Raw genomic sequence first — 22,984 nt, 5'->3', positions numbered from 1 at the left:
AATTGGATTTAAATTTAAAAAAAGTTTATTTATAACCTTAAATATAATATGGAAGCTTCACTGGTTCATTAGAGTTAAGCCTTACTTCGAGAACTTTCTAATTGTACTGATTGATTCCTGAATGAAAGCAAAAAAAAAAGAAAATTACTTAATAATATATTTAATTACCTAATTAAACTCAACTTTTAACGTCTTTATCCGTCTTTTTACTTTTTTAATATCCCTTTACATATCAGATATTTTGATATGTACCCTAATTTAAACAATTTCGAAAAATTCTTCTTTAATCGTATTTTAGTCAAATTTTTAGTCACTTAACGAATTTGTGACAAATTTTAATTAGGTGTCTATCAGATCTTCAAGAACCAACTTTGTTTCATTGGAAGTAATTTAAGATTCCGTAAATATCACAGCTGTTTGTTGGAAATGTTCGTCCTCACCTTCATCCATTCTTGGCATTTGATTGCAAAAGTTTAAGCAGTAAACGAGTCAACAAAATAGTTCGGAAATCTTCTAATAAAGGTACTGCTAGGCCTTGATGTAATAGAAATCCTATTATATTGGCAGAAATACAGACGTTTTCAAAATAACAAAGCATTTCATTTTTTGACGATTAACGGTTTGTACATGTCAGGTCAGAGTCAAGAAAATATAAGCGAGGAAATGAAACCTAAATCACATCTAATTTAAGACATATTTATTTTATAAATCTACGTTAAAATATATTTTAAACAATCTACAATACCTAGAATATGCAACCAATATATATTTACCAAGGCTGATATTTTTTGTTACAATGTATGTAAATTTACTTAATAGTAAATTTTAACTTTATTATTATTATATGCATATTTTTTCATTTTGTTTCTTTTACATTTATTAAATTGAACATAATTTAAATTATTGTACTAAGTGTAAACAATGTTTTTGGTGTGTGCATGGGTTTCTTACACTAATATACAAAGAAATTGGCAGTATATGTGTACATACTGTTTGTTTACCTAATAAAAGAAAAATAAAATTCTCTCTATTTATTTCTTCATAATAACTAATTAATAATATTTTGATTTGATATTTTATTTATGAATTTATTTATCACTTAGACTAACAGACGTAGCCAATTTGTACAAAAATAAACTTAAAAACAAATTTATTTCATAGAAAGAGTTTGTACAAAAATATTTTTAAAATAATATTTAATTGTTATGAACAATATTTTGAGTTTGCCCAAATTTTTGTAGACAAGGACTGGATTCAACTCCCTGGGGAGCAGTTTATATTAATACTTAACAACAGAGATGAAAAACATTTAAGAGAAGGTATATAGATTTAGATATTCGATAGATATAGATAGATATAGATGTTCAAATATAGGCAGAATGTTGTTGATAAATTACCTGGTCCAAAAAATATTGTTGATAAATTACCTGGTCCATGAAGAAGTATAGAAATTGATAAAATAATATTTTCAGGCGTTGCCTAGTATGTAGGTGAAAAAATTCAATTGGATGAATCTCACCCGCATAAATAAAGGTTTCAGCTCTTTAACTTCACAAACATCAACATATGAAAGAATTGAAGGAATATAGATGTTCAAATATAGGCAGAATGGTGAATGTTACACAGTGTGTAAGGTGGCCACTTAAACCAGCCATTGACAGGTCATAAGCCTTGTAGATGCCTGGACTTCTATATTATCTTCTCTTAAATGTTCTTCACCTCTGTTGTAATATGTTAATATAATCAGCTATCCAGAGAGTATAATCCAGTCCTTGTCTACAAACATTTGGACAAACTCAAAATATTCTTAAATTTATTTTATTTGTATAAAAACTTTTCGGTATATTTACCTTTAAAGATTATTGTTTTTATCTAATTTATGTTTTTTTGTTTTTTTTTATTATTGCGCGATTTTTAAAACCATTAGTTTAAAAATAGATAAATCGTATGATTGCTTTATTTTTCGTGCGTTTTATCCAACTACAGCCTTGATTAACATTTTACATTAACATAAATAATAAAGTTTTTTTTCAAATTAAAATTTAATTATTTTACGATTGGCTTATTTTCATACATTTATAAAAATTTGGAATAACTTGTGATCAGTTTTATCACTTTCGCAATTACTTTAAGACTAGTATCTTTATGATAAAATTAAAGCAATTATAAAAAAAACCGTTTTTTATTTATTTATTATCGGGCTAACTCCGTCCATTCAACAATATCGAACACGTTTCCTTTTAATACATACACACAGGAAGAATTGAAAAAATTAATAATTCAATATTTTACAACGGCGGATAAAAAAATAAACAAACAAACAATCACGCTGTTTCCCCGTAGGAGTAGGCAGAGAGAATAGAACGCCAAATCACTCTGTCTTCGCATGCAGACCTCGCTTCCTCGAATGTAGATTCTTGTATCTTCTCATGCTCGCGCGTCGATTACTTTTGACATATACGTATTGTCCATTTCTAACTTTTTGTTTCATGTTTTTCTTAGTCTCGCTCTTTTTTTGCATTCATCAACATTCGCATCGTAAATCTTGTCCAAATCAATGCGGAACATCTAATTAATTCAGTCGATAGTGTAACAATACATAATGCATGACTTTTGACATGAATTACGGCTGTCGAAATGGCTGTAGTAAGGCTGAGACTAGCATTTTCGACAAAATCAAGAAAGGAGTGCTGAGTTGGTTTGGCCATGTAGAGCAAATGGACCGCAAAAGAACGGCTTAAAGGATTTATAATGCGAATATTGATGGACGTAGAAATCGAGAAAGACTACAAATGACATCGTCATTCCATGTCCGATGTCCACAAAGAGCCTCCATGCATTTCTAGCAGCTCCTGTCCATACTCCTAAGTCAGGTTCACATCCCGAAGTTCTGACATAAACTACCGACAAACAGTCAGCACTGGCGTCCAGGACGCCGAGAATTCGGTGGTTTGTAAGCGTGCAAGCGTGGCTAAAGCTTTTAGGAGGCATCCGCAGTATATGTCCCAGCCAACTGTATTGCACCCGTTTAATGGCAGTTGTCACCGGCGTTTGCTGCATCTGTTCTCTTATTTTTCATTTCTCACAAAGTAAAATCACCACACACCTAAGAGATAGACATTGCATGACCAAATCCCACTAATAATAGCTATTAAATAAATAAAAAACTATCTGAAAAAACTATTTTCAAAGTGTTATGGGGAAAGTGTAAGAGTTTTTAAAATATTATTTCATTGATTTTCAATTCACTGATGATTTTTAAAATATTTAAATTAAAATAAATCGTTATAAAATTCACGAATATTGATTTTTAACAATACTTTTGACAGCGCTAACACGTATATTAATTTTCTTGACATTTATTGACTTAAATATACATACATAGTTTTGAATGCCAGTCCAAAACATCCCTTGAATTCCAACCCCTAGTAACTGTACCGACAATTAAACTGTTTTCTCGTATTGTTAGCTTGTTGTTTCCCTAATGTCTGGAGGAGAATGGACATTCCCTGGAATTGGGGGAAAACATTACTTTCGACTGAATAAACTACGCCTATTGCCTTATTAGGGGGAAGAAGACTTTCAGAAATTTCAGGAATTTCTCTAAGTGTCCTGAAAATTTTTGACGCTTTGAACGTTAAACTTTTTTTTGCGTTTTAATATTTAATGAATAATCAAAAAAAATTCATTCAGGCAATAAATAAATTTATTTATAAAACTCATTTTTGATTTACGAGTAATTTAAGTATTTCCTAATCCTTCTTTAGAAAATTGGATTTAACCCCCATGGATGATTATCAAGTAATCCATTTATTTCAAAGTTGGAAAATATTATTTTTTAAGCAAACGACATGTCTTTTTTGACGTTTTGGTTATATTTGATCATTTAACTCTGAAAATAAAAGCAGTTTATCTGAATTATGCTATTTATTTATTTATTAACGGACATTGTCAATTTTTACAATTTAAAGGGTTTAAGTATTACAATAAAATAAAGTTTAACACATTTTTAATAATTAAAAGGAAGCATTGACAAACATAAGGACATAACATTATCAAGACAAGATCTAAACTATTTATGTGGTGCCTGTTTAAATCGCTATAAACTTAAACCAAAAAAGTCCAGATCTTGTTTTGAGTTAACAATACGACAAAGACGGGTCATTTGAGAATTAAGGTCATATTTTGTTTTTTGCTGATCTATAAATAAATTGTTAAATACTTTAAAAGACTCTTTAAACCTACTCTCCAAAATTAATTTAAATGTTACCTTTCACGTGGTATGATATTAATATTTATTCTATCTGCCAGTCGTTATTACTAATTATCCACAACACTCTTTCTTCTATCGTTCTTGTTCTTTTTTTTTTTTAAATCATCTTTTGAAATATTTAACATGCCTTTTTATATTTAAAAAAAAAATACTACTCATTCTATCCGACTGCATTACGATCCCACTACCTTTTAAATGATGCACACGCTTACACACACCCAAATTTTTACTCTCTCATAAATTCCTCACAAACACAACCTCTTACGAGTATGAGTTTGTCTATTATGTGTACTGTTGACTTTTTTGTTTTTATTTTATCTGGAAATTTTTTTGTGTAATTTACGAGCACGCACACATTTGAAAATGTCTTAAAATTTAAAAAGTTTTATAATTATTCAGAAACTTTGCTGGTCAGTCTTTTATTCTTATATTTAAAATATAACTCGATCATTGCTGAATGTATATTTATAAAAATAACTTTATAAATTAATTTTGTATCTTGGCCTTCTTTGTGTTCTGCATTTAATTAACTAGACTTAATCAAAGTACCATATAAATTTACAAGATTGTACTTTGTTGTTGTAGCGTCTGGAAAATATAATTATTTAAAAAAAAATTTAATTGCCAGACTACACCAGCTTGGAAACGAATATGGAGACATTAATATGTTTCGTTTTCATTGTCAGTTCTTAGATTAAAAATTATTACCGCGATAAAATCAAAATAACATTATTCGAATGCTGTTAAAATTATTATGACTTTTTGTGTTTTGCCAACCTACACTTCTTAAATGTACTTATTTTGGATAATTTCTACAGCGTCATTTTTTGTAAAATCACTTCAAGGGCGCTGAAATAAATCGTAACGGCGAAACCGGGAAAATGTACTTAATGTTAACTTCATTGTTTGACTAAAACATTTTTTTTTTTTTTTAATTTGCGCGCCTACCTACTTTTGTGCAGTATTTTTAAACTAATAATATTTACATAAAACAAAATTTAATTCGATTCTTCGAAATTCTAAAAAAAATAAAAAATTCAACATGTTTATTAGACCTATGTATTGTCTGATTACACCATGAAACACTTGGATTTTAATTTTGAACCTGTCACGTAAAAGCTCTCTGAGCGTTTATGTAATAAATAAACAAACGTACAAATACAGGTAATTGATCCGTTGATGGCGGGGGATGCGTTCTGGACATGGCCGCGATAAGCGAAATTTCGCGTTAAACGGGGAATTTTTCGCGAAACTCTTTCAGACATGTTTCATCAGATTCTAGTCTGCACTAGCCGAATGGCTAATCATTTTAAGACAAAGCTAGTTTGATCGTCATTTGAGCTGATCAAAACAATCATTGCTTGCTTTTAAAACAATTTCTTCTATCTTTGTTTTTCAATTGATCGCACTGTAGACTTGGTCAATTTAAAATTCCTACCTACAACTGCAATTTTACCACCATTTTTGGTTGCGATTATTTTTATTTTCTTTTAGTCACAAAAGATCTTTACGGGTCGCAGTGGCGTCAAGAGCTTACATACCTCTGACTTCCACATCTGAGAATAAAAAAAATTAGATCGTCACTACATTGCAAAAAATATCGCGTTATAACGAATCCGCACTCGCTGGGTTCGCGATCAACAGGGCTAATCATTTTTTTTTTAGGTACAGAAAATGCGTCAACAAACTATTTGAAACAATCTACAACTCCAAGAATATGCGTCCAATATAACAAAAGATTTACCGAGACTAATATTTTTTTGTGATAATGTAAATTTTGGTCAAAAATCATAGAAATTTTGAGAGAAACAGATATTTTACTTTATTATTTTATACATATTTTTTTCATTTTGTTTCTTTTACATTACCTAGAGTATCCTACAATAATACACAAAGAATTTTTCAATATTTGGGTACATGGCTTCATTGACAAACCATCGTTACTAGAACAAGTGGCATTCAATGTTCCGATCCACCGGTTGCGAAATAAAAATGTGCTGCTCCTCAATCAACACAGCACAAACTATAATTTGCATGCACCAATGTCCCGATTGGGTCGTATTGTAAACTCGAGACAAGATCTGGACTTTTTGGTGTAAGTCTTTATATATTTAAAAATTCACTAAGATGGACCGAATTTTGTCCTGAGGAAGAAATTTCTATTTTTTTTGTCCAAGCTTTAATTTAATTTAGTTGTATTTTATTTTATTAGTGTCTGTATTTATTATAAGAAATTGTGTTTACCATCGTTAAAATGAACTGCATAAGTCCGTTAACTAAATTCATAAATACTATTTGTTTACTCAATAAAATAAATAAATGATTAAATAAAAAAAACTAAATATTATAAAATTTCGTCATAATAAAAACATAACTGCAACGAGACGAAATTTGGTCAATTATAGTGATTGTTTAAATCTAGAAAGACTACCAAAAAATTACAGATCCTGCCTTGAGTTTACAATACGACACAATCGGGACATTAAATGCCACTTGTTCCAGTGATGATGGCACATCAAGCCATTTATACACTAAACATAAAAATGTTCATCATTTACAAATATCATGACTAAATTTTAAATAAAACTCGTTCATCAATTTCAATTTTAATTAACTCGACTCGAAAGCTCTAACCAATAATTTGCTAAAAAAAATACTGTTTAATTTCACAACTGTTGTGGTAGCGCCACATACAACCCTCTATGCAGTATGCAGGGAGAAATGTGTATGAAGGTTTGTAGAACTAAAACACGGTGCCTTTAATGGCAAACTATGTTCATACTGTATTATATCAGTATTTGAATGTTTCAGGTTTTCAGTCCCACAGCTCAGCTACTTTCAGGACGTTTCTGTCTTAATTATCTGAATACGTGTGGGATCCTGAAATTCAGTTGAGAACAAAATTGAAGCGTGGGTGATTACGAATTAATTCTATAAGTGATATATTTATAAATAAAATAATTATTTATACATTAATTACCATTACTTTATTAGTAAACATCATGTTTATTTATTTATTCAAAAAAGTTTTATATCGCACCTTTAGGACGAAAGCAACTTAACTAAAAAAAATCTTGAAATGAGTTAAGATCATAAAACGACTTCAATGAACACTATCCATCTTTCTGCATTTAAAAAAACGAAATATTCGGGTGGGAATAGGACAAAACCGTTACATCGGTATCTTTATTACTCAGGGAACTTTGATTCCGTGTCTATACTGAAGCTACGCAATCAGTGTTGTGTTTACATTGCTGTGTGAAGGACGCAACGCAGACAGACATTTAGTGGCCGAAAACCGATTGAGTCGATTTTATTCCGATACAAATGACGTATTTACTTATTTTAAGTTAAAACGACCTATTTAGTTTTGTAATTGTTTCGTTCCCACTTACCGATAATCTTAGTGACTTATAAGTTAATGTAATTTTATTATTTAAAGTATCAATAATCTTAGTGAATAATTCACGTTCATTATATCATTCTGTGAATAAATAAAACCATGTGTTTGGTGTCCTTTTTGTTTTGATTTGATTTTTAATTTTGTTTTAAATTTAATTTTAAATTTTGATTTGATTTGATTTATTTTTATTTTTATTTTGGCACCACAACAGGCCAAGAGGCCCAATTATAGTGGTGAATTGCATTACAAAACACCCAGGCTTGAGAAAAATCACATTGTAATTTTTTTGTGTACTCATTGGGTATCGAACCCGGAACCTTCCATACGTGAGTCAAGCGTCTTGACCACTACACTACGGAGGCCACCCTCCGTAAGCTAACCCCCTCCCTTCATTCCCTCTATTTTCTTTAAACTATTTCTCAAACAACATGGAATATTTTCATAATTTAATCAGTGCATGTTTGTCCTAATCAGTGCATGTGTTTTTGGCTTACACACTTTTGTGGTAAATTTAATTATAAAGATGTTTAACATGCTTTGCTTCTTTCTTGTTCTGAATATGTGCTTTTTAAAAAATATATTAGTATTTTATAAGTCCCGAATTGAGTTGTGGTAACTTCTGGGAGCGCAATCCATACGTTATTGTAATTTATACTTTTTAAAATACTTTGTAATACATGATTTATAAATTTTAAAAATGTACGTAAATAATGTAATTGAATGCCTTGACACGGGTTATGCCACGTAAGATGTACATTTAGAAAATAAAAAAGGAAAGTATAACGTAAAATAAATAAATAAATATTTTCATACCTAAAATTATTAATTTCGTTTGAATAAATTTAACATTATAAAATTATTTCATGAATTGTCGATTTAGTTAATTTAAAAAAAAATATTTTTAACTATGAACTAAATGAATAGTGCAATTTTCTACTGTCACTGAACTGGCCCCTGAAGCGTAAGACTAGTCATTTTACATTTATATATCAGGAGATTATGATACGCTGCATGTGGTTTAACCAATGCAGTGAGGATATGTGTTTGGTGATAAAGATGAAGTGTTAATTGTTATTTTGATTCCTTTCGAAGTTATAAATTCACTTGACACCAATTAACAACGACTAAAATGACTTAATCAGGTGTGTATTTCAAGGGTTGTTAACCCTCGGGCTCCTGTGAGTACCTTCCAGACCCCGACCCATGCGTCGACAAAGTTTCTAATGTCCCCCTGATATTTGACTGAGTAAGCAACGACATCCCTCCGTCATAAAACGAGGCAGCGCTTTAAATGACCCGTGCGCCCTCCAAGTGAGCCTTTTTAGTCCTTTTTATGGAACTCTTGGCGCCTGGGGTTAAATTTACCGGAAAACACAAGCAAGAAAGAAGAATCTTCTCTTTTGGTTGACAAAAATGGCTAACACTTTGAGGGTTGTGCTATAAAACAATATTTATTTACTTTCTTTTTTATAGATGTAAGTATACTTTTATATTATGTGTGATTTGTTTAAATAATTTAAATAATTATGTTATTAGATAATTACCTAAAGAGCGCGTAAAAATAAATATCTCAACATATCTTGCAACTACAAAGTTGAAAATCTTCTAGGATTTTATTTATTTATTTAAAACTTCTTGACCAACAATATCTTACAGGCAATATCTTCCAACCAACCAAATAACAAAGAGATCATATGGAAAATTGATCAAATTTGTACATGTTAAAAAAAATTACAATACGCATATTTATTTCTAAATTTCATCTGTTGTTATTTCTTAATTTAGTGGACAGATAAAGCTTGCACAAATAAACATAAGACTTACATAAAATATATTTTTTTTGAAATTAATACAATATTCTTTGCTCATATGGTGGTACTTTTAATTCATTTAACATAAAATTTACACTTATGTTTCGGTTTTTTTTTCAAAATGATTAGTTAGTTTTTTTTATTTTCTTGGTTAGATAAAAACAATATGCTGCTTAAGTAGTGAATGATTGGTTAATTAATTGTTATAAATCATTTTGCATGAATCCTAATCAAAAAATCTTCTAATTCTTCCCGAAATTGATTTTTTTGCAATTTTTCTCGCTACCGTTTTAGTATTTTGATAACATTATCCTTAATAATAATTTTAAAAATATTTAATTTCACTAACTTCATTCAGTTTTTCATTATTTACTTCTTTAAACAACTTTCTGTCTGCTTCTCCATTAAAGTTTAGAACCAATTTCCAATGTCCATAAGGACAATTAGTGAATACTGTTACTATAAAATCGCCATCAGGAATGGATAATGGAGGTAGGATGCGCACGGATTGTTAAGTGGATCAGGCCAAATAGGGAGAGCGATGATTTTATTTGTGAGTTAAATGTATTTTTATTTAATTTAATATACATTTTAGATTATGACTTAATTATGTTTAATAAGGTCTGTTTCAAAATTATATAAAATGTCTCCATCGGCACGGGACACCCCTTAATGAAAAAAAATGTAAAACATATAAACAAAATAAATAAAACAAATAAAATAAATAAAGTAATTTAAAAAAATCAAATAATTAAAATAAATAAAAAAAGAATATTTTTTTTTTTTTTAATACTGGGTTCTAAGGGGTTGTGTCTAGTAAAGTGACTATATTATAAACATTAAGTATGGAAAAGGGTGAAAATTGATAAGAGGTCCTATGGGATATTTATGGTTTTGCATTTCTTCCGTTTATGGTGGAACTTGGTAGATTGTAACGACTGTCAAAACATTTTATTTTGAAGTATTTTCTTGACAAAAAAGGTTTTAACGAAAAACTATTCGTGCTTTCTCACACATGGGAAATACAGTTTTTCTTTTACAAACTCGAATTCCTAGTGAATCAGTTTCAGTAAAAACTTAAGTGAATTAAATTTTAAATCTTAATTCTTGAGAAAATTTACTAATCTGCTTTTCTTCCATACATTTAGGCATCTTGAAATTTTGATATTTTTTCTTTTATTATTTTTTTATATTTATTTTCTACGATTTCAATAATCATGTTTTTTGTGTTACTAAATTTGTATAATTCATATTTAGTTATTTATCATCTTTATCATTCCCTTTCTGCACTGCATTGGTTCACCAATCGCAGCGTATATTGATCATTTTTGTGAAGGAAAGATTATCAGTCTTACAGTTCGGGTACCAGTCCAGGGACTATGAAATATTCTACTGTAAATTTACGTTTTTTAATCACTATTTCATGTCAATCATGTCGGGAATCGAACCCATGACCTCTTGCATGGTAGGCAAACGCACTCAACACTACGCCACAAGGCAGACAAAGTTTCTTTTACATTAATAAATGTACCAATGCCACGCAATGTCCATTATTTAGTGCATGAAATCTTAAAAAAGGTTTTTAATACCGTCGGAAAATTGTGAGAATCGTGAAAAAATTGATAAATTTGTAAAATTTATAATTTGTAAAAATGAGAATTTAATTGGTCTTTGGTTAGAAAAACTTAATTTCTGTATTTTTTCCTACGGGGTCGTTTGTGCCATTAACAAAAAATGTTAAATAAATTTTGTACTTTATCAATATTTTTATACGCCCTTATTTTTTCTCGTTTTAATAACATAATTATCAAATAAACCATTTGGTTATCAACGAGGGAAACATTTGTACAAAACACATGATAAAAAATTTAATATTTCGTCGGCCTAACTTGCAAAACTCTCTTCAGTCCCAAACTTACACATACAAGTTCTTCAGGGGAGAGTAAAAACAGTTTTACTTCACAGCGGAGTTTTTGTTCGATATTTTTTTTAAATTATGAAACATTGTACAAATATACAAATTAAACTCTTAATGATATATAGAATATTTGAAGTCCTTTCTAGGAAACCTTACTTTTGAGGACTTTTACGAATTAGGGTGACGATTTTTGTAATAATTCTATAGTTTGTCTTAATCAGAATCCAGGACCGAGTTGTGCGTTGGTTTTGACATGAGTTAATGGGCAGCTAAATAACGGCTAGAAATGTTAACTATGCGAACTTTGATGGATGCAACTAACGAGAGAGACCGAGAAAGACATGGCATGACTTAATACAACAAAAACACGAAAATAAACATTTCAAAAGTAGGAATAATTGGCCCGCCTCTATGAAAATCTCTCAATGATAGAGTGACATGGTATGATATGTCTTAATCAGTAATTTGGTATCTTTCGAAAAAAAATTTCATCCACATAATTTTAAATAAGATCTTTTGGTTACTATTTATCGATTTAAATATAAATTTTAAGTAATAATATGTACGTTTTATATCAATTGCGTAAAAATTAATGCATTCGTATTTTTTAATGTATGTAATTTAAATATCAGAAATCAATGAAGCATACATACAATTTTTAAACGAACGACATTTAATAATTGGTGTATTAATTAATTAAACAATTCCTAATTCGATTTTACGAATTAAAAAAAAAAAAGGTTTTTTTATAACTATCGATTTTATAATATTGTTAAATCTAAACTCATTAAGTGTTTATGCGGCTCGACTGTGGAATCATCTCCCATCCACTATCAAAGATAGTATCTTTGTTTAAATCACGTTTGAAGAAACATCTTATTTCACTTCTTTTATCTCATCTTCTTTCCTATTTCTTCTTTATTCCTTTTCCCCATTGAGTCATTACTAGTATTGATTTAAGGTAATTTATATGCAAGCACAATTATTATTTTTTTGTATATCCTAAGCTTTTTTTAAGTTTATTTTCTATTGAATTAGTTTTGCAACATGAATTATAAAATAAAACTTTAACTTTATTGGTTGGTCAGAAGAAATTGCCATCTGGCAGTAAGCCTGCCAATGTATAATTAACATTACGTACAAAAAGTTAATTGAATACATAACCCACTTTAAAAAACCACTTTCACTCGTTTGAATCATTTTTATTGTCTTTTTATATATTTACGTATTTTTTTTCTTTTAATAGTTGTTTATTTAATATTTTCACACATTACTATAAAAATATTATTATTCAATTCAGTTTTAATAACTTCATACGTTTTCAGTCCTTTGCATTGTAAAAAAATTAGGGTTTCGATTTTTTTATTTTCTATAATATATTTCTTGTTGTATATTTCTGAGGAAGATAATTCATTAAAAAATATATTACATGAATATATGCGTTCAATTTTACCATACAAAAGGTCAAGGATTTGATTTCTAGCATGGTTGACATGAAGTATTGATTTATAAAGTTATTTAATGATAGAATATTTCATTGTCCCAAGACTAGCGACCTAAAGCGTATGTAAACCAATCGTTAACCAAGCGTCTTACCTTCTTGTATCAAAAAATATCAAGATACTTTTCGGTTGATACCAATGCAGTATTAGATGCGTAAAAATATGTTAGTATAATTCCTTATTTTATAAGTACGTATCTTTGGAGCTTGCACTTATAGCGTCAAGTTTTAGAATAAGGTTTTAAAAGTTAAAACAAACAATTTGTTGTATTAAATTAAAAGTCTCTGTTTTCATATTAAAAAACAAGAATAATGATTACATTACATTAAAAAACATATCTGCTATTTTTTTTACTCAATTTTACTATTGGATCAACTTCAAAATCGAATGTATATAAAGACGTAATTATAATTTTATTTTTAATAATTTATCGGATTTTTTTTTCTGCTTTTTGTCTAGAATAAATATTTAGGTTTTTATGATTTACACAATCGTTTAAATTTTGGAGCTGTTTTCAACGAGTTGTATCAAACTCACTTTAAGAAAATGAGATTTAAGTTGAGATAGTGTGACGTTCGAACCTCAGACCTCTGATCCGTGAGTCTGCAACACTAGCCAAGGAACCACAACCAAAATACCGTACAACACAAATAACGTACTATCAGCTTGATACGTTCAATAAAGTGAACAAATTATATTTCTTGTTAATAGATTTACAGAAGATGGTTGAAAGTGACGTTTTACATCTGGCGGAATGGCTGCGTTTAAATAAATTGAGCTTGAATGCAAAAAAGACTCACTACCTTCTATTTGGAAACAAGAGTAATGAATCTATTGATGTCTTTATTGGTGTTGATCGTCTGGAGAAAAAAAATAGCACTAAGTACTTGGGACTGTTAGTGGACTCGCAGCTTACTTGGAATGAACATGTTGAGCGCGTGAAAGGAAATATTGTCCCTGTAGCTGGAATACTGTACAGATTTCAGAGAATGCTTCCAGTTTCGCTGCTTTGAGCAATCTATTTTTCTATGGTCCATTCGCATTTATCATACCTATGCTGTGTTTGGGGTTTTGCAACTAAGAGCAAAATTTCCGAGGTGCAGATTATTCAAAATAGAGCGATCAGAAATGTGTTTCACCTACCGTATGATACTCATGTAAGGGACATTTATTTTGAAACAAAAATCATGCCTTTTAGCATGCTTTCCTATTTCGAGATAACTGACACTATCATTAATACTACTCTCGACTCAATGCACAGTAACATAAAGCCAGCTTTCATTGGAGACATCCATCGGTACAGTACTCGATCAAAAAACAATATATATATTGGATCTGTGAAGTCTACGAAGTTTGGTACTAGATCTTTACAATACATAGGTTTCAAGGAATTTAATAAATTGCCACAAAAATTTAAAGTACCTATTTCAAAATATAGAAACAGGACGTGCGAATTGAAGAATTATTTTTTCCAGAAGTACTTTGAATAAATAATGTTAGTTTATAGAGAATGCGCATCTTGAACATATACCTTTTAATATTTCACCGTTTTTGCTTGTATATGTAATTTTTAATACTATTTAAATGTTATTTGTGTTTTTTTCTTTTTATATACTTTTTTTGGCTTGTATACATAATTTCAATTTTTTCAACGTTTTTGATAAAAAAAATTAACCTGTATTGGGTGAGCGCATATTTTGTTAATTAAAAAAAATGATTTTATTTTGTACTAGTTCAGTATGTATATATACATCCATGTAATTTTTAAACTTTTTCAATTTTCTTTCCCAGATTGCATAATGTAAACATTATTTTGAATTTATTTCCATGCCTAGTATTCTGTTTATTCTGTTATTTTCAAGTATTTTTCATACCCTTTTTAATTTGTAGTATATCATAATTTTAATTTTTCTGCTTTTGTTAAATAATATTATAGTTTAAAATTTAAAAACGTCTCTAAAAAAAATATTATCTGTATGTCCCTAAATGAGTTTTTTTTTAAAAAACTCCTTGGGAATATTGTATATAATTATGTATAATATGTTTTCAATATAATAAAAAAAAAAATATAAAAAAAAAACGAAAAAAACAAGTTAATATCATCAGTTTCTCAAATATAGATTGCGCACATAAAATTTGATCATAAATCGAATTAAACTGATTTATTTTATTTACAATTATGTCGCTCCCCCTGAAAAACACTGTCGTAAATTGAAATTTAGCCATATTAAGTTGTGAATGCAGTTTAATCACTTTTTTTTATATTTCTTATGAGAATACTGGGGACGTACAAACTACAAAGGTACACACTTCATTATTATTTTTATTTTTTATTTTTTAAATCGAGAACAATATTATAGTTTTTACGTTGCTGTAGTGTTATTTTCATATTTTAACCATCAATTCAATCAATATTATTATTATTATTTTTAATACTACTATATTTTACTATTATTTTGTTGATTTTAATGATACCACTGTTTAGTTTATTTGATTATGTGTGATTCTTAATTTTCATAATTTATATTTTAAAAATTATTTTTGATTATCTTTTTTGCATTGTATTTTTTGGAATTTTATTATTTATTACATTTACCTGTTTTTCTAGATTGTGATTCTATGTCATTGTAATTTGATCTAATTAATTTTACTATGTATTTTTATTGTTATTTATTGTGGCTGGACACGGGCATAGCCTGAAAAGCCTTAATAAGTTCAAAAATATTTAATTTTGTAATTGTAAATGAATAAATAAATAAATAAATACTAAACAATATATTATCGTACATTAAAGTAGGAGCTTTAATTAATTCTAAACAGTTTGTTATTGTTTTATTACAAAATTGACGAATAAGACATACCTCAGTGTACTTTTGGGGTTGCAATATATATTATAATTAAAGTAGTTGATTCATAAAACTTTTTTCAAACTTACTTTTAGGGTGAGTAGGCTGACCGATAAATCTTGCAAATCTTCACTTTAACTAATATTCATTTTAAAAATCTCACACTGCCAATGAAAACAACGTTAAGAACGATTTTTTAAACCACTTTTAAAACTGCATCGAAACAAAGTTATTTTAAAAAGTTTAAAACTCACTGTTACATACAAAGAGGCTGGATATAATTTCGTAAATTCGTAATATCTCTTTACCCGATTTTCCGGCGTGGAGACGTCCTACCCGCGCTGAGGTCGGCGCCAGACTGAGGGAAATTCAGAGTTTTCCTTCGACGAACGAGATCGTTCTACTAGAAGGCGAAGCTCGAACATCGGGAAAAGAGTAGATGAAATGTGGGCGCGTTTTGGACTTAAGTAATATGGAGGGGATAAAATGTTGTTCTAGAACAATCAGTAGTCGTTAATGTCCCTGAGGACGGAACGACAAATAAAAAAAAACTGTAAAAAAACAATCGAACGTCGGCGTCACTAGATTGACCTTCAAATGTTTTTGAAAAAATAATGACTGATAAATTACTGAAAACATTGTAAATTTTTGAACTAAATACTTCGAAATATTAATCTACTCGTATGTTTAAATCTTTTTTAATATTAAAAAAATACTTTTGATTTTTAGAGTTATTTTCCAGATTTTTTCAAATGTTTATCTGGGAAAAAAATCAATTGTGGTATTACGGATAGCTACAAACTATTAAAACTCTCGTAAACATATCTTGATCTCATAAACGTTTTTCAAATTTATGTATAAAACAACCGTATAAATATAAAAATAAAAAAATATACAGGATAATTTGTATTGTAAAAACCCTCACTGCGTTGAAAGCACAAAAAAATATTAATAAGCATTTCCGTCGGAATTTAAAAAAGGGTTTGTTTTATTTTGATGTTTTCCTGCAATTCATTTTGTCCAAACATTTATATAAAGTTAGGGAGACTTTACCATTTAAAAAAAATATATATTTGTGTAATTAATTATTAGCATAATACAACAGAGATGAATAACAGTTTAGACAAGGAAATATAGAAGTTTAGGCATCCTCAGGCCTTATGACCTGTCGCTGGCTGGTTTAAGTGGCCACTTTACATACTGTGTAACATTTATCATTTTGCCTATATTTGAACATCTATATTCCTTCGATTCTTTCATCTGTAGACGTGTAAAATATGTGTTATTTGTGTGATTTCTTTGAATTAATAAATAAAAATATTAGACATAAAAGTGTTCAAAATAAATTTCCACAATTTGCGAGTGTTGTTCGATCATAAAGCGTTTCATTAATAATGTTTGTATTGTTACATAGCACGAATGTTATATTAAAAAAATATGTATATTTTCCAAAATAATATCTTAAAACTAGCATTCGTGTAGTATTTTTTGCTCCCGCAAAGCCAAGTCTTATCTTCGGTTACGTTTTCATTAAAATATTTTATACAATACTTGGGGCCATATGTTACAAATTGGGAGTTACGGAAAATGGCAGCATTCAATGGGAGTGCGACTATCAATAGCAGGCGCCACATTCAACAGTATGTAGGCTGTCTGAAGGTCAGATATTTACTGTGAGAAACCTTAAGACTGCCTTTGTAACGCCTGCATAACACCTATTCTCCTCGACGGATGCGAATCGTGGCACCTCACTAGGGCCCAAAAGAGCAAAATTTTGAAGAGTTTTGAAAAAATATGTCTCAGAAGAAGGTTAGGTGTGCGGTGGTTTGACTTTGTAAGGAATGAGGTAATAAGAGAGCGGACAAAACAAACTCCGGTGACTACTGTCATCAAGCGTAGGCGATACTGTTGGCTTGGCCATGTACTGCGGATGCCTCCTGAAAGCCTTAACCACGCTTGTGTTAAGCGGACATGGAATAATGATGTTTTCTTCACGTAATTGCACTTACTTATAATATTATGCAATGGTGAACTATAAAACATTTTTACAACAACATAATAAAAACAAGAACAATAATTGTCTTTTAAAAAGGTTTCATTCAAAATTTTTTGATGTCTTTTTCTTCGTAAATATTATTTGCTATCATATATGGTGTGTGCGGGCCAACTTCTGCTTCACAAAATTATGACAGGATTAGTTGACTGCAGAATACTTTGTTTAATGACAATACATGTTTCAGCCAGGATTTGTAGACAGTACCACCTGTTTCATGTACCAATAAGTAAAACGTCCTACATTCAAAATGCTTTTTTCGTAGGATGTTTTTTCAGTGTACAACACCAACTTTTGACTACCTACACAAATAAAATAAAATAAAATAAAATAAAATAAAATAAAATAAAATAAAATAAAATAAAATAAAATAAAATAAAATAAAATAAAATAAAATAAAATAAAATAAAATAAAATAAAATAAAATAAAATAAAATAAAATAAAATAAAATAAAATAAAATAAAATAAAATAAAATAAAATAAAATAAAATAAAATAAAATAAAATAAAATTAAATAAAATAAAATAAAATAAAATTAAATTAAATTAAATTAAATTAAATTAAATTAAATTAAATAAAATAAAATAAAATAAAATAAAATAAAATAAAACATTTAAAAGTGTTGGGACTATATTTGCCATTGTTTTTTCCCAGTATAGTTTTGCTGTCGAAGTAGACTTAGCTTCTGAATCGAAAATGGTCGTTCCTCAAATTACAAATTACTTAGGAGAACGATCATTTATTATTTATATTTATCAATTATATCCCGAAAACTATTATAAACATGAGAAATCTTCATCTGAAAAAAAAATGTTCTCAGTTTTTTATAGTTACCATTTAAAATAATTAATAAGTGTATTTCATATTATTATATTTAATTTAAAGATGTTAGTATGTTTATAAACTTTAGCCTGTCTGCGTAATCTTTAAGTGTGAAAGCACTACAATTAATTATATGAATTATAAACGTATTTAAAATAAACTTTTTTTTAAAAAGTACGAGTCTATTAATCATGTTCACTCTTCTCAGGAGAAAATACTATGCATTCCCCGACATAACACATATTTTTTCAGCAATTCCTTTTATATTCAATTTACTAGACTTTGGCATAAGCTACCTCTTCATATAAAAAATTCACCTTCTCAACAATTTTAACATTACTATTTATCCTTAGAACCCTAACCTCCCTTAATTTATTTTTTATTTAAAAAAAAAAAAGTCCTTGATACCTCTTTCTCTCTCACTCCAAACTCATTACCTGATTTCACAATCTGTACAACCCTTATCTCTCCATTAAAAAAACCGCTGTTAGTTTTTATTAATCTGGTTATTTTATGTATCTATCTTTTGATGTATATTTTGTTTTTAATACAAATTTTTGACCCACTCTTTTTTTGACCAGTCTGTTTATTGGTTGGCTTAAAGATATTGCTTCTAGCAATAAATACACCATAGTACAAAATCTTTGTACTTGAAGATTTAAATGAATAAAATAATAATATAAACCTGTATTAAAAAAAAATGTTCCACCGAAAAGACTAAGTGAGTAATTAATTACAATATATATTACCAAAATTACCGAATAAACGCTATTTTGCAGCACTAAAACTAAAAAATGTACTATACATTTATATACGCATATTTATCCGGCATAAAAATCCTTTGTTGTATAAAAACTAATATCAGGATATTTTTAAAGGCATCTTTAAATGCAATGCACAGTAAAAACGCGGTTGGATAATGTTACCAATTTGTATTTGAATGTTGTCCTTGCATTGAATGTGAGAATACTGAATGCATTTAAATGCATCCGAGAGAGATTTTAGTATTGAAAGTTTGTTGATCTTGCGGTTACCATTCAAATGTGCAACTCTATAGACTATATATTCCTTATATATGATTCAGTCGAGGTATATTTTCATTATTTGATTTGTTTTATTCATAACATTGAATTTTTAGATTTACATTAATTATTAAATTTTACAAATTATTAATGTTATATTTTCTTGTTTATATTTAAGCTGTATTTTTGTTTATTATCGGTTTGTTTTGTAATTTACATTCATGTTCCATTTTATAACTATTGATTGTTTATTTTCTAATTTATACTTCGGCTTAAATTTTTACTATTCCTAGTATGTTATGTAATTTATATTTATTTTTTTTTTTTGATATCATAATTATTTGGATTATTAAAACATCATTTAATGAAAAAAAAGCACATGTAAAAAAGAAAAATCCTGCCTTAACACAGGAATTCCCTAGCTGTTAGTGACCTGAAACAAATAAAGGCATTGGAAGCAAAGATAGCAACCTCCAAAAAACTATTTTTTTCGTATTTTTATTTTTTTATTATTTTATTTTTCTTTTTTTGCAATAAACATCAGAGGTAAAACAGAGTGTTGAAAAAATAAAAGATAGTTACATAGCAATGAAATACATATTAAAAGTTACAATAGTAAACAAAAAATCCTACTAAGGCATGGCCTGTTCGTGGGTATACTAGAAAATGTTAATGAATTTTTGCTCCTGTAATAAATTGACAGTTATAATATTTATTTGTAACATAAGAAATAGAAAATAAAATATTCTGTAAATGATTATATGGTATTTTTTTTAAATAATTATGTCATTCTGTAGTTTATCAACTTTATTTTTATAAAAATCATAAGTTGAGTTGCAAATATAGTTTAAAATAATACCGGGCTTTGTATAGCGTGTGAGCTCGCCAATATATGACAGTAAAAATTTTATTGTCTTTGAATTTCCTAGAGTTTTAACCATCGAAAAAAAAGAAAATGCAAATAAAATCAACAGACAATGGAAATTTGATGTGTATTATTTTAATAGATTGTTTATAACAGAAAAATACATAGAGAAATATGCATTTTTATATTTTGTAATAAAAACAGTCTAGTAAATTCGAATGAATAAAAATACGCTTTATATTAACAATATTAATTAAAATGCAAAAATAACATTGAATACTTGAAAAATAAATATTACTGAGTGTTACAAACATGATTTAAAAAACGGATAGCGATTAAAAGTAAAAACTATCTTTAGTTTAATTCTTATAGCGATAAATACATAAATATTATAAAACAGGAGTTATACAAATACAAAAATAATATTGTAAGTAGGCGGCTACCTACACGGTTAAATTTCGAAACACCACGCAATTTCTTATCTCGGCTACGCCATGTAAAATGAAAAAAAATATTTAAATTAATAATTTCATCACGTCATGAAGTCGCCCCTGGGTAGCGCCTGCTAACGTCAATCAACAAAAACATCCTTGTTTTAATTACAATATTTCGGCTACGCCATGAATATCTTTTTTAAAATAATTTCTCACGTCACAAAGTCGTCCCTGGGTAGCGCCTGCTAACGTCAATCAGCAAAAACATCCTCGTTTTAATTACAATATTTTGGCTACGCCATGAATCTCTTTTTTTAAATAATTTCTCACGTCACAAAGTCGCCCCTGGGTAGCGCCTGCTAACGTCAATCAACAAAAACATCCTCGTTTTTATAACAGTATTTCGGCTACGCCATGAATTTCTTATAAAAAATGTCAAAACGTCACAAAGCCACTCTCTGAGTGTCGCTACTGACATCATTTACAAAAACATAATTATTTGTGCTTTTTTCAGGTACGCAACATTTTTTTTAAAAACACCTACCTAACCGATAAAATACTATTAGTAATTAAACCAAGGTGTGCTTTAAAGTTCCGTATGGCCAAATAATATTATTTATTATTAGAATATTATTGACATGTAGTTCAAGCATTGCTGCATTCACGTTGCTTTACTTCTGAGAGCTCAACTGCTTTGTTTTTCTATGGTTATGTTAATGTCATCTGTCATGTATTGGCGAGCTCACAGGCTATGCTTACGCCATAATACCTCTGATGGTTTGAAAAATAGTGTTTGAAAGCAAACATAGAAATATCCATCATCCATTTTTGACCTATGACAGGCTTGAGATAAATTTTCAAAATGGCCGTGCCATAATATTAAGAAAGTTTTTTGAATTTGTATTTCTATTAAAGACGATTTATAAGTATCTTAAAGTTTAAGTTCAGTGAAAATAACATTTCTAACATGACGACTCTCTTTGGCATAAGTGTAGCAGTTTTTGTTATTTTTCTTGGAAATTCCAAAACGGGAGTTTCCTGTCTTTGCTTCCAATGCCCTCAAATAACCTGTGTACATTTAAAACTGTGAAATAAATTTACTTTTTAAATTATCATTTTTTATTTGACAGGCGCGCAGTTGGTTAGACGGCTAACTGTGATTCCCGCCAGTTGCAAGAGAAAAAAATCAAGAAATATTTTTTTCTCAATTGGTCTGGGTGTTGTGATGTATTTTTTATAACCTCCTTCCATATCCCCTCTTTTCCACCAACTGACAAGTCTCCTGATAGAGGCTTAGCTGATTAAACCTTAAAACAAAAAAAAAATAAGGAAATATGCCGTATTTATTTATTTTATTTATTAATATTTTTCCATTATACACAAAGATAAATAATAAAAATAATGTGACCTCACTAGGATAACTTATGAAATTCAAAGGTTAATATAATTCAACCTAATTCTAACTGACCAGTAAAGTTTTAGTTTTTTTAGAGGTGAATTATTAACTGTTTTATAGAAAAAAATAACAATAGTTCTGGGAAAATAATCAAAATATAAAATAAATGAAAAATCTAGTTTTGAGTTGATTATGCAGGGTTGTTCTTAAACTAGCAAAAAAAGATGAGCTGAGTTAAAAATAACAATAATTATCTATGAAAAGGGATAAATTACAGGATTCATTGTTTGTTTTTTTTTACTATTTAAGTGTACTTGCCTGACCTGAATTTTTTGACCCATTCCGGTGTTCCTTTCAAATAAAAAAATCGGTTTCGTATGTTTGTGGCCTTAGATCCTGGAAAGGAAGCAATGTATCCGCTCAATTGTTTTACAGAATATTCAATTTTAGTAGATAAGTGTTTTTTTATACTTTTTTTTTGGATGTTCCAACGGAAACGGAACATTATAGGCGTTTTAAATTGAGTCATAATTTACAAGTATTGAAAGACAGTTTTAGACAGTGCTGCCATTTTATCGATTTTAACCAAACTTACAATTTTCTTTCCATATATTATACATCATAGTCAAAGGAACGCA

The 22,984-nt window shown here is 28.7% G+C and overlaps 1 protein-coding gene across 1 annotated transcript in view; it reads right to left on the bottom strand.

The window, feature by feature from the left end:
* Window positions 1-16,113, bottom strand: part of CARPA (Carbonic anhydrase-related protein A) — a 142,400-nt gene extending 126,287 nt beyond the window's left edge. The window contains exon 1 of the mRNA XM_088225273.1: window positions 15,843-16,113. The gene's annotated coding sequence lies outside the window, so the exon portion shown is untranslated. The remainder of the gene's footprint in view (window positions 1-15,842) is intronic.
* Between the last annotated feature and the right edge of the window lie 6,871 nt (window positions 16,114-22,984).

This window comes from Micrasema longulum, unplaced genomic scaffold (genome assembly GCF_059751315.1).
Source record: "Micrasema longulum isolate JH-2025_06_02 unplaced genomic scaffold, ASM5975131v1 h1tg000340l, whole genome shotgun sequence".
NCBI classification, from domain to species: domain Eukaryota; kingdom Metazoa; phylum Arthropoda; class Insecta; order Trichoptera; family Brachycentridae; genus Micrasema; species Micrasema longulum.
Note: the sequence above shows the minus strand (reverse complement) of the source record. Positions and strands in the feature narration are given on the sequence as shown.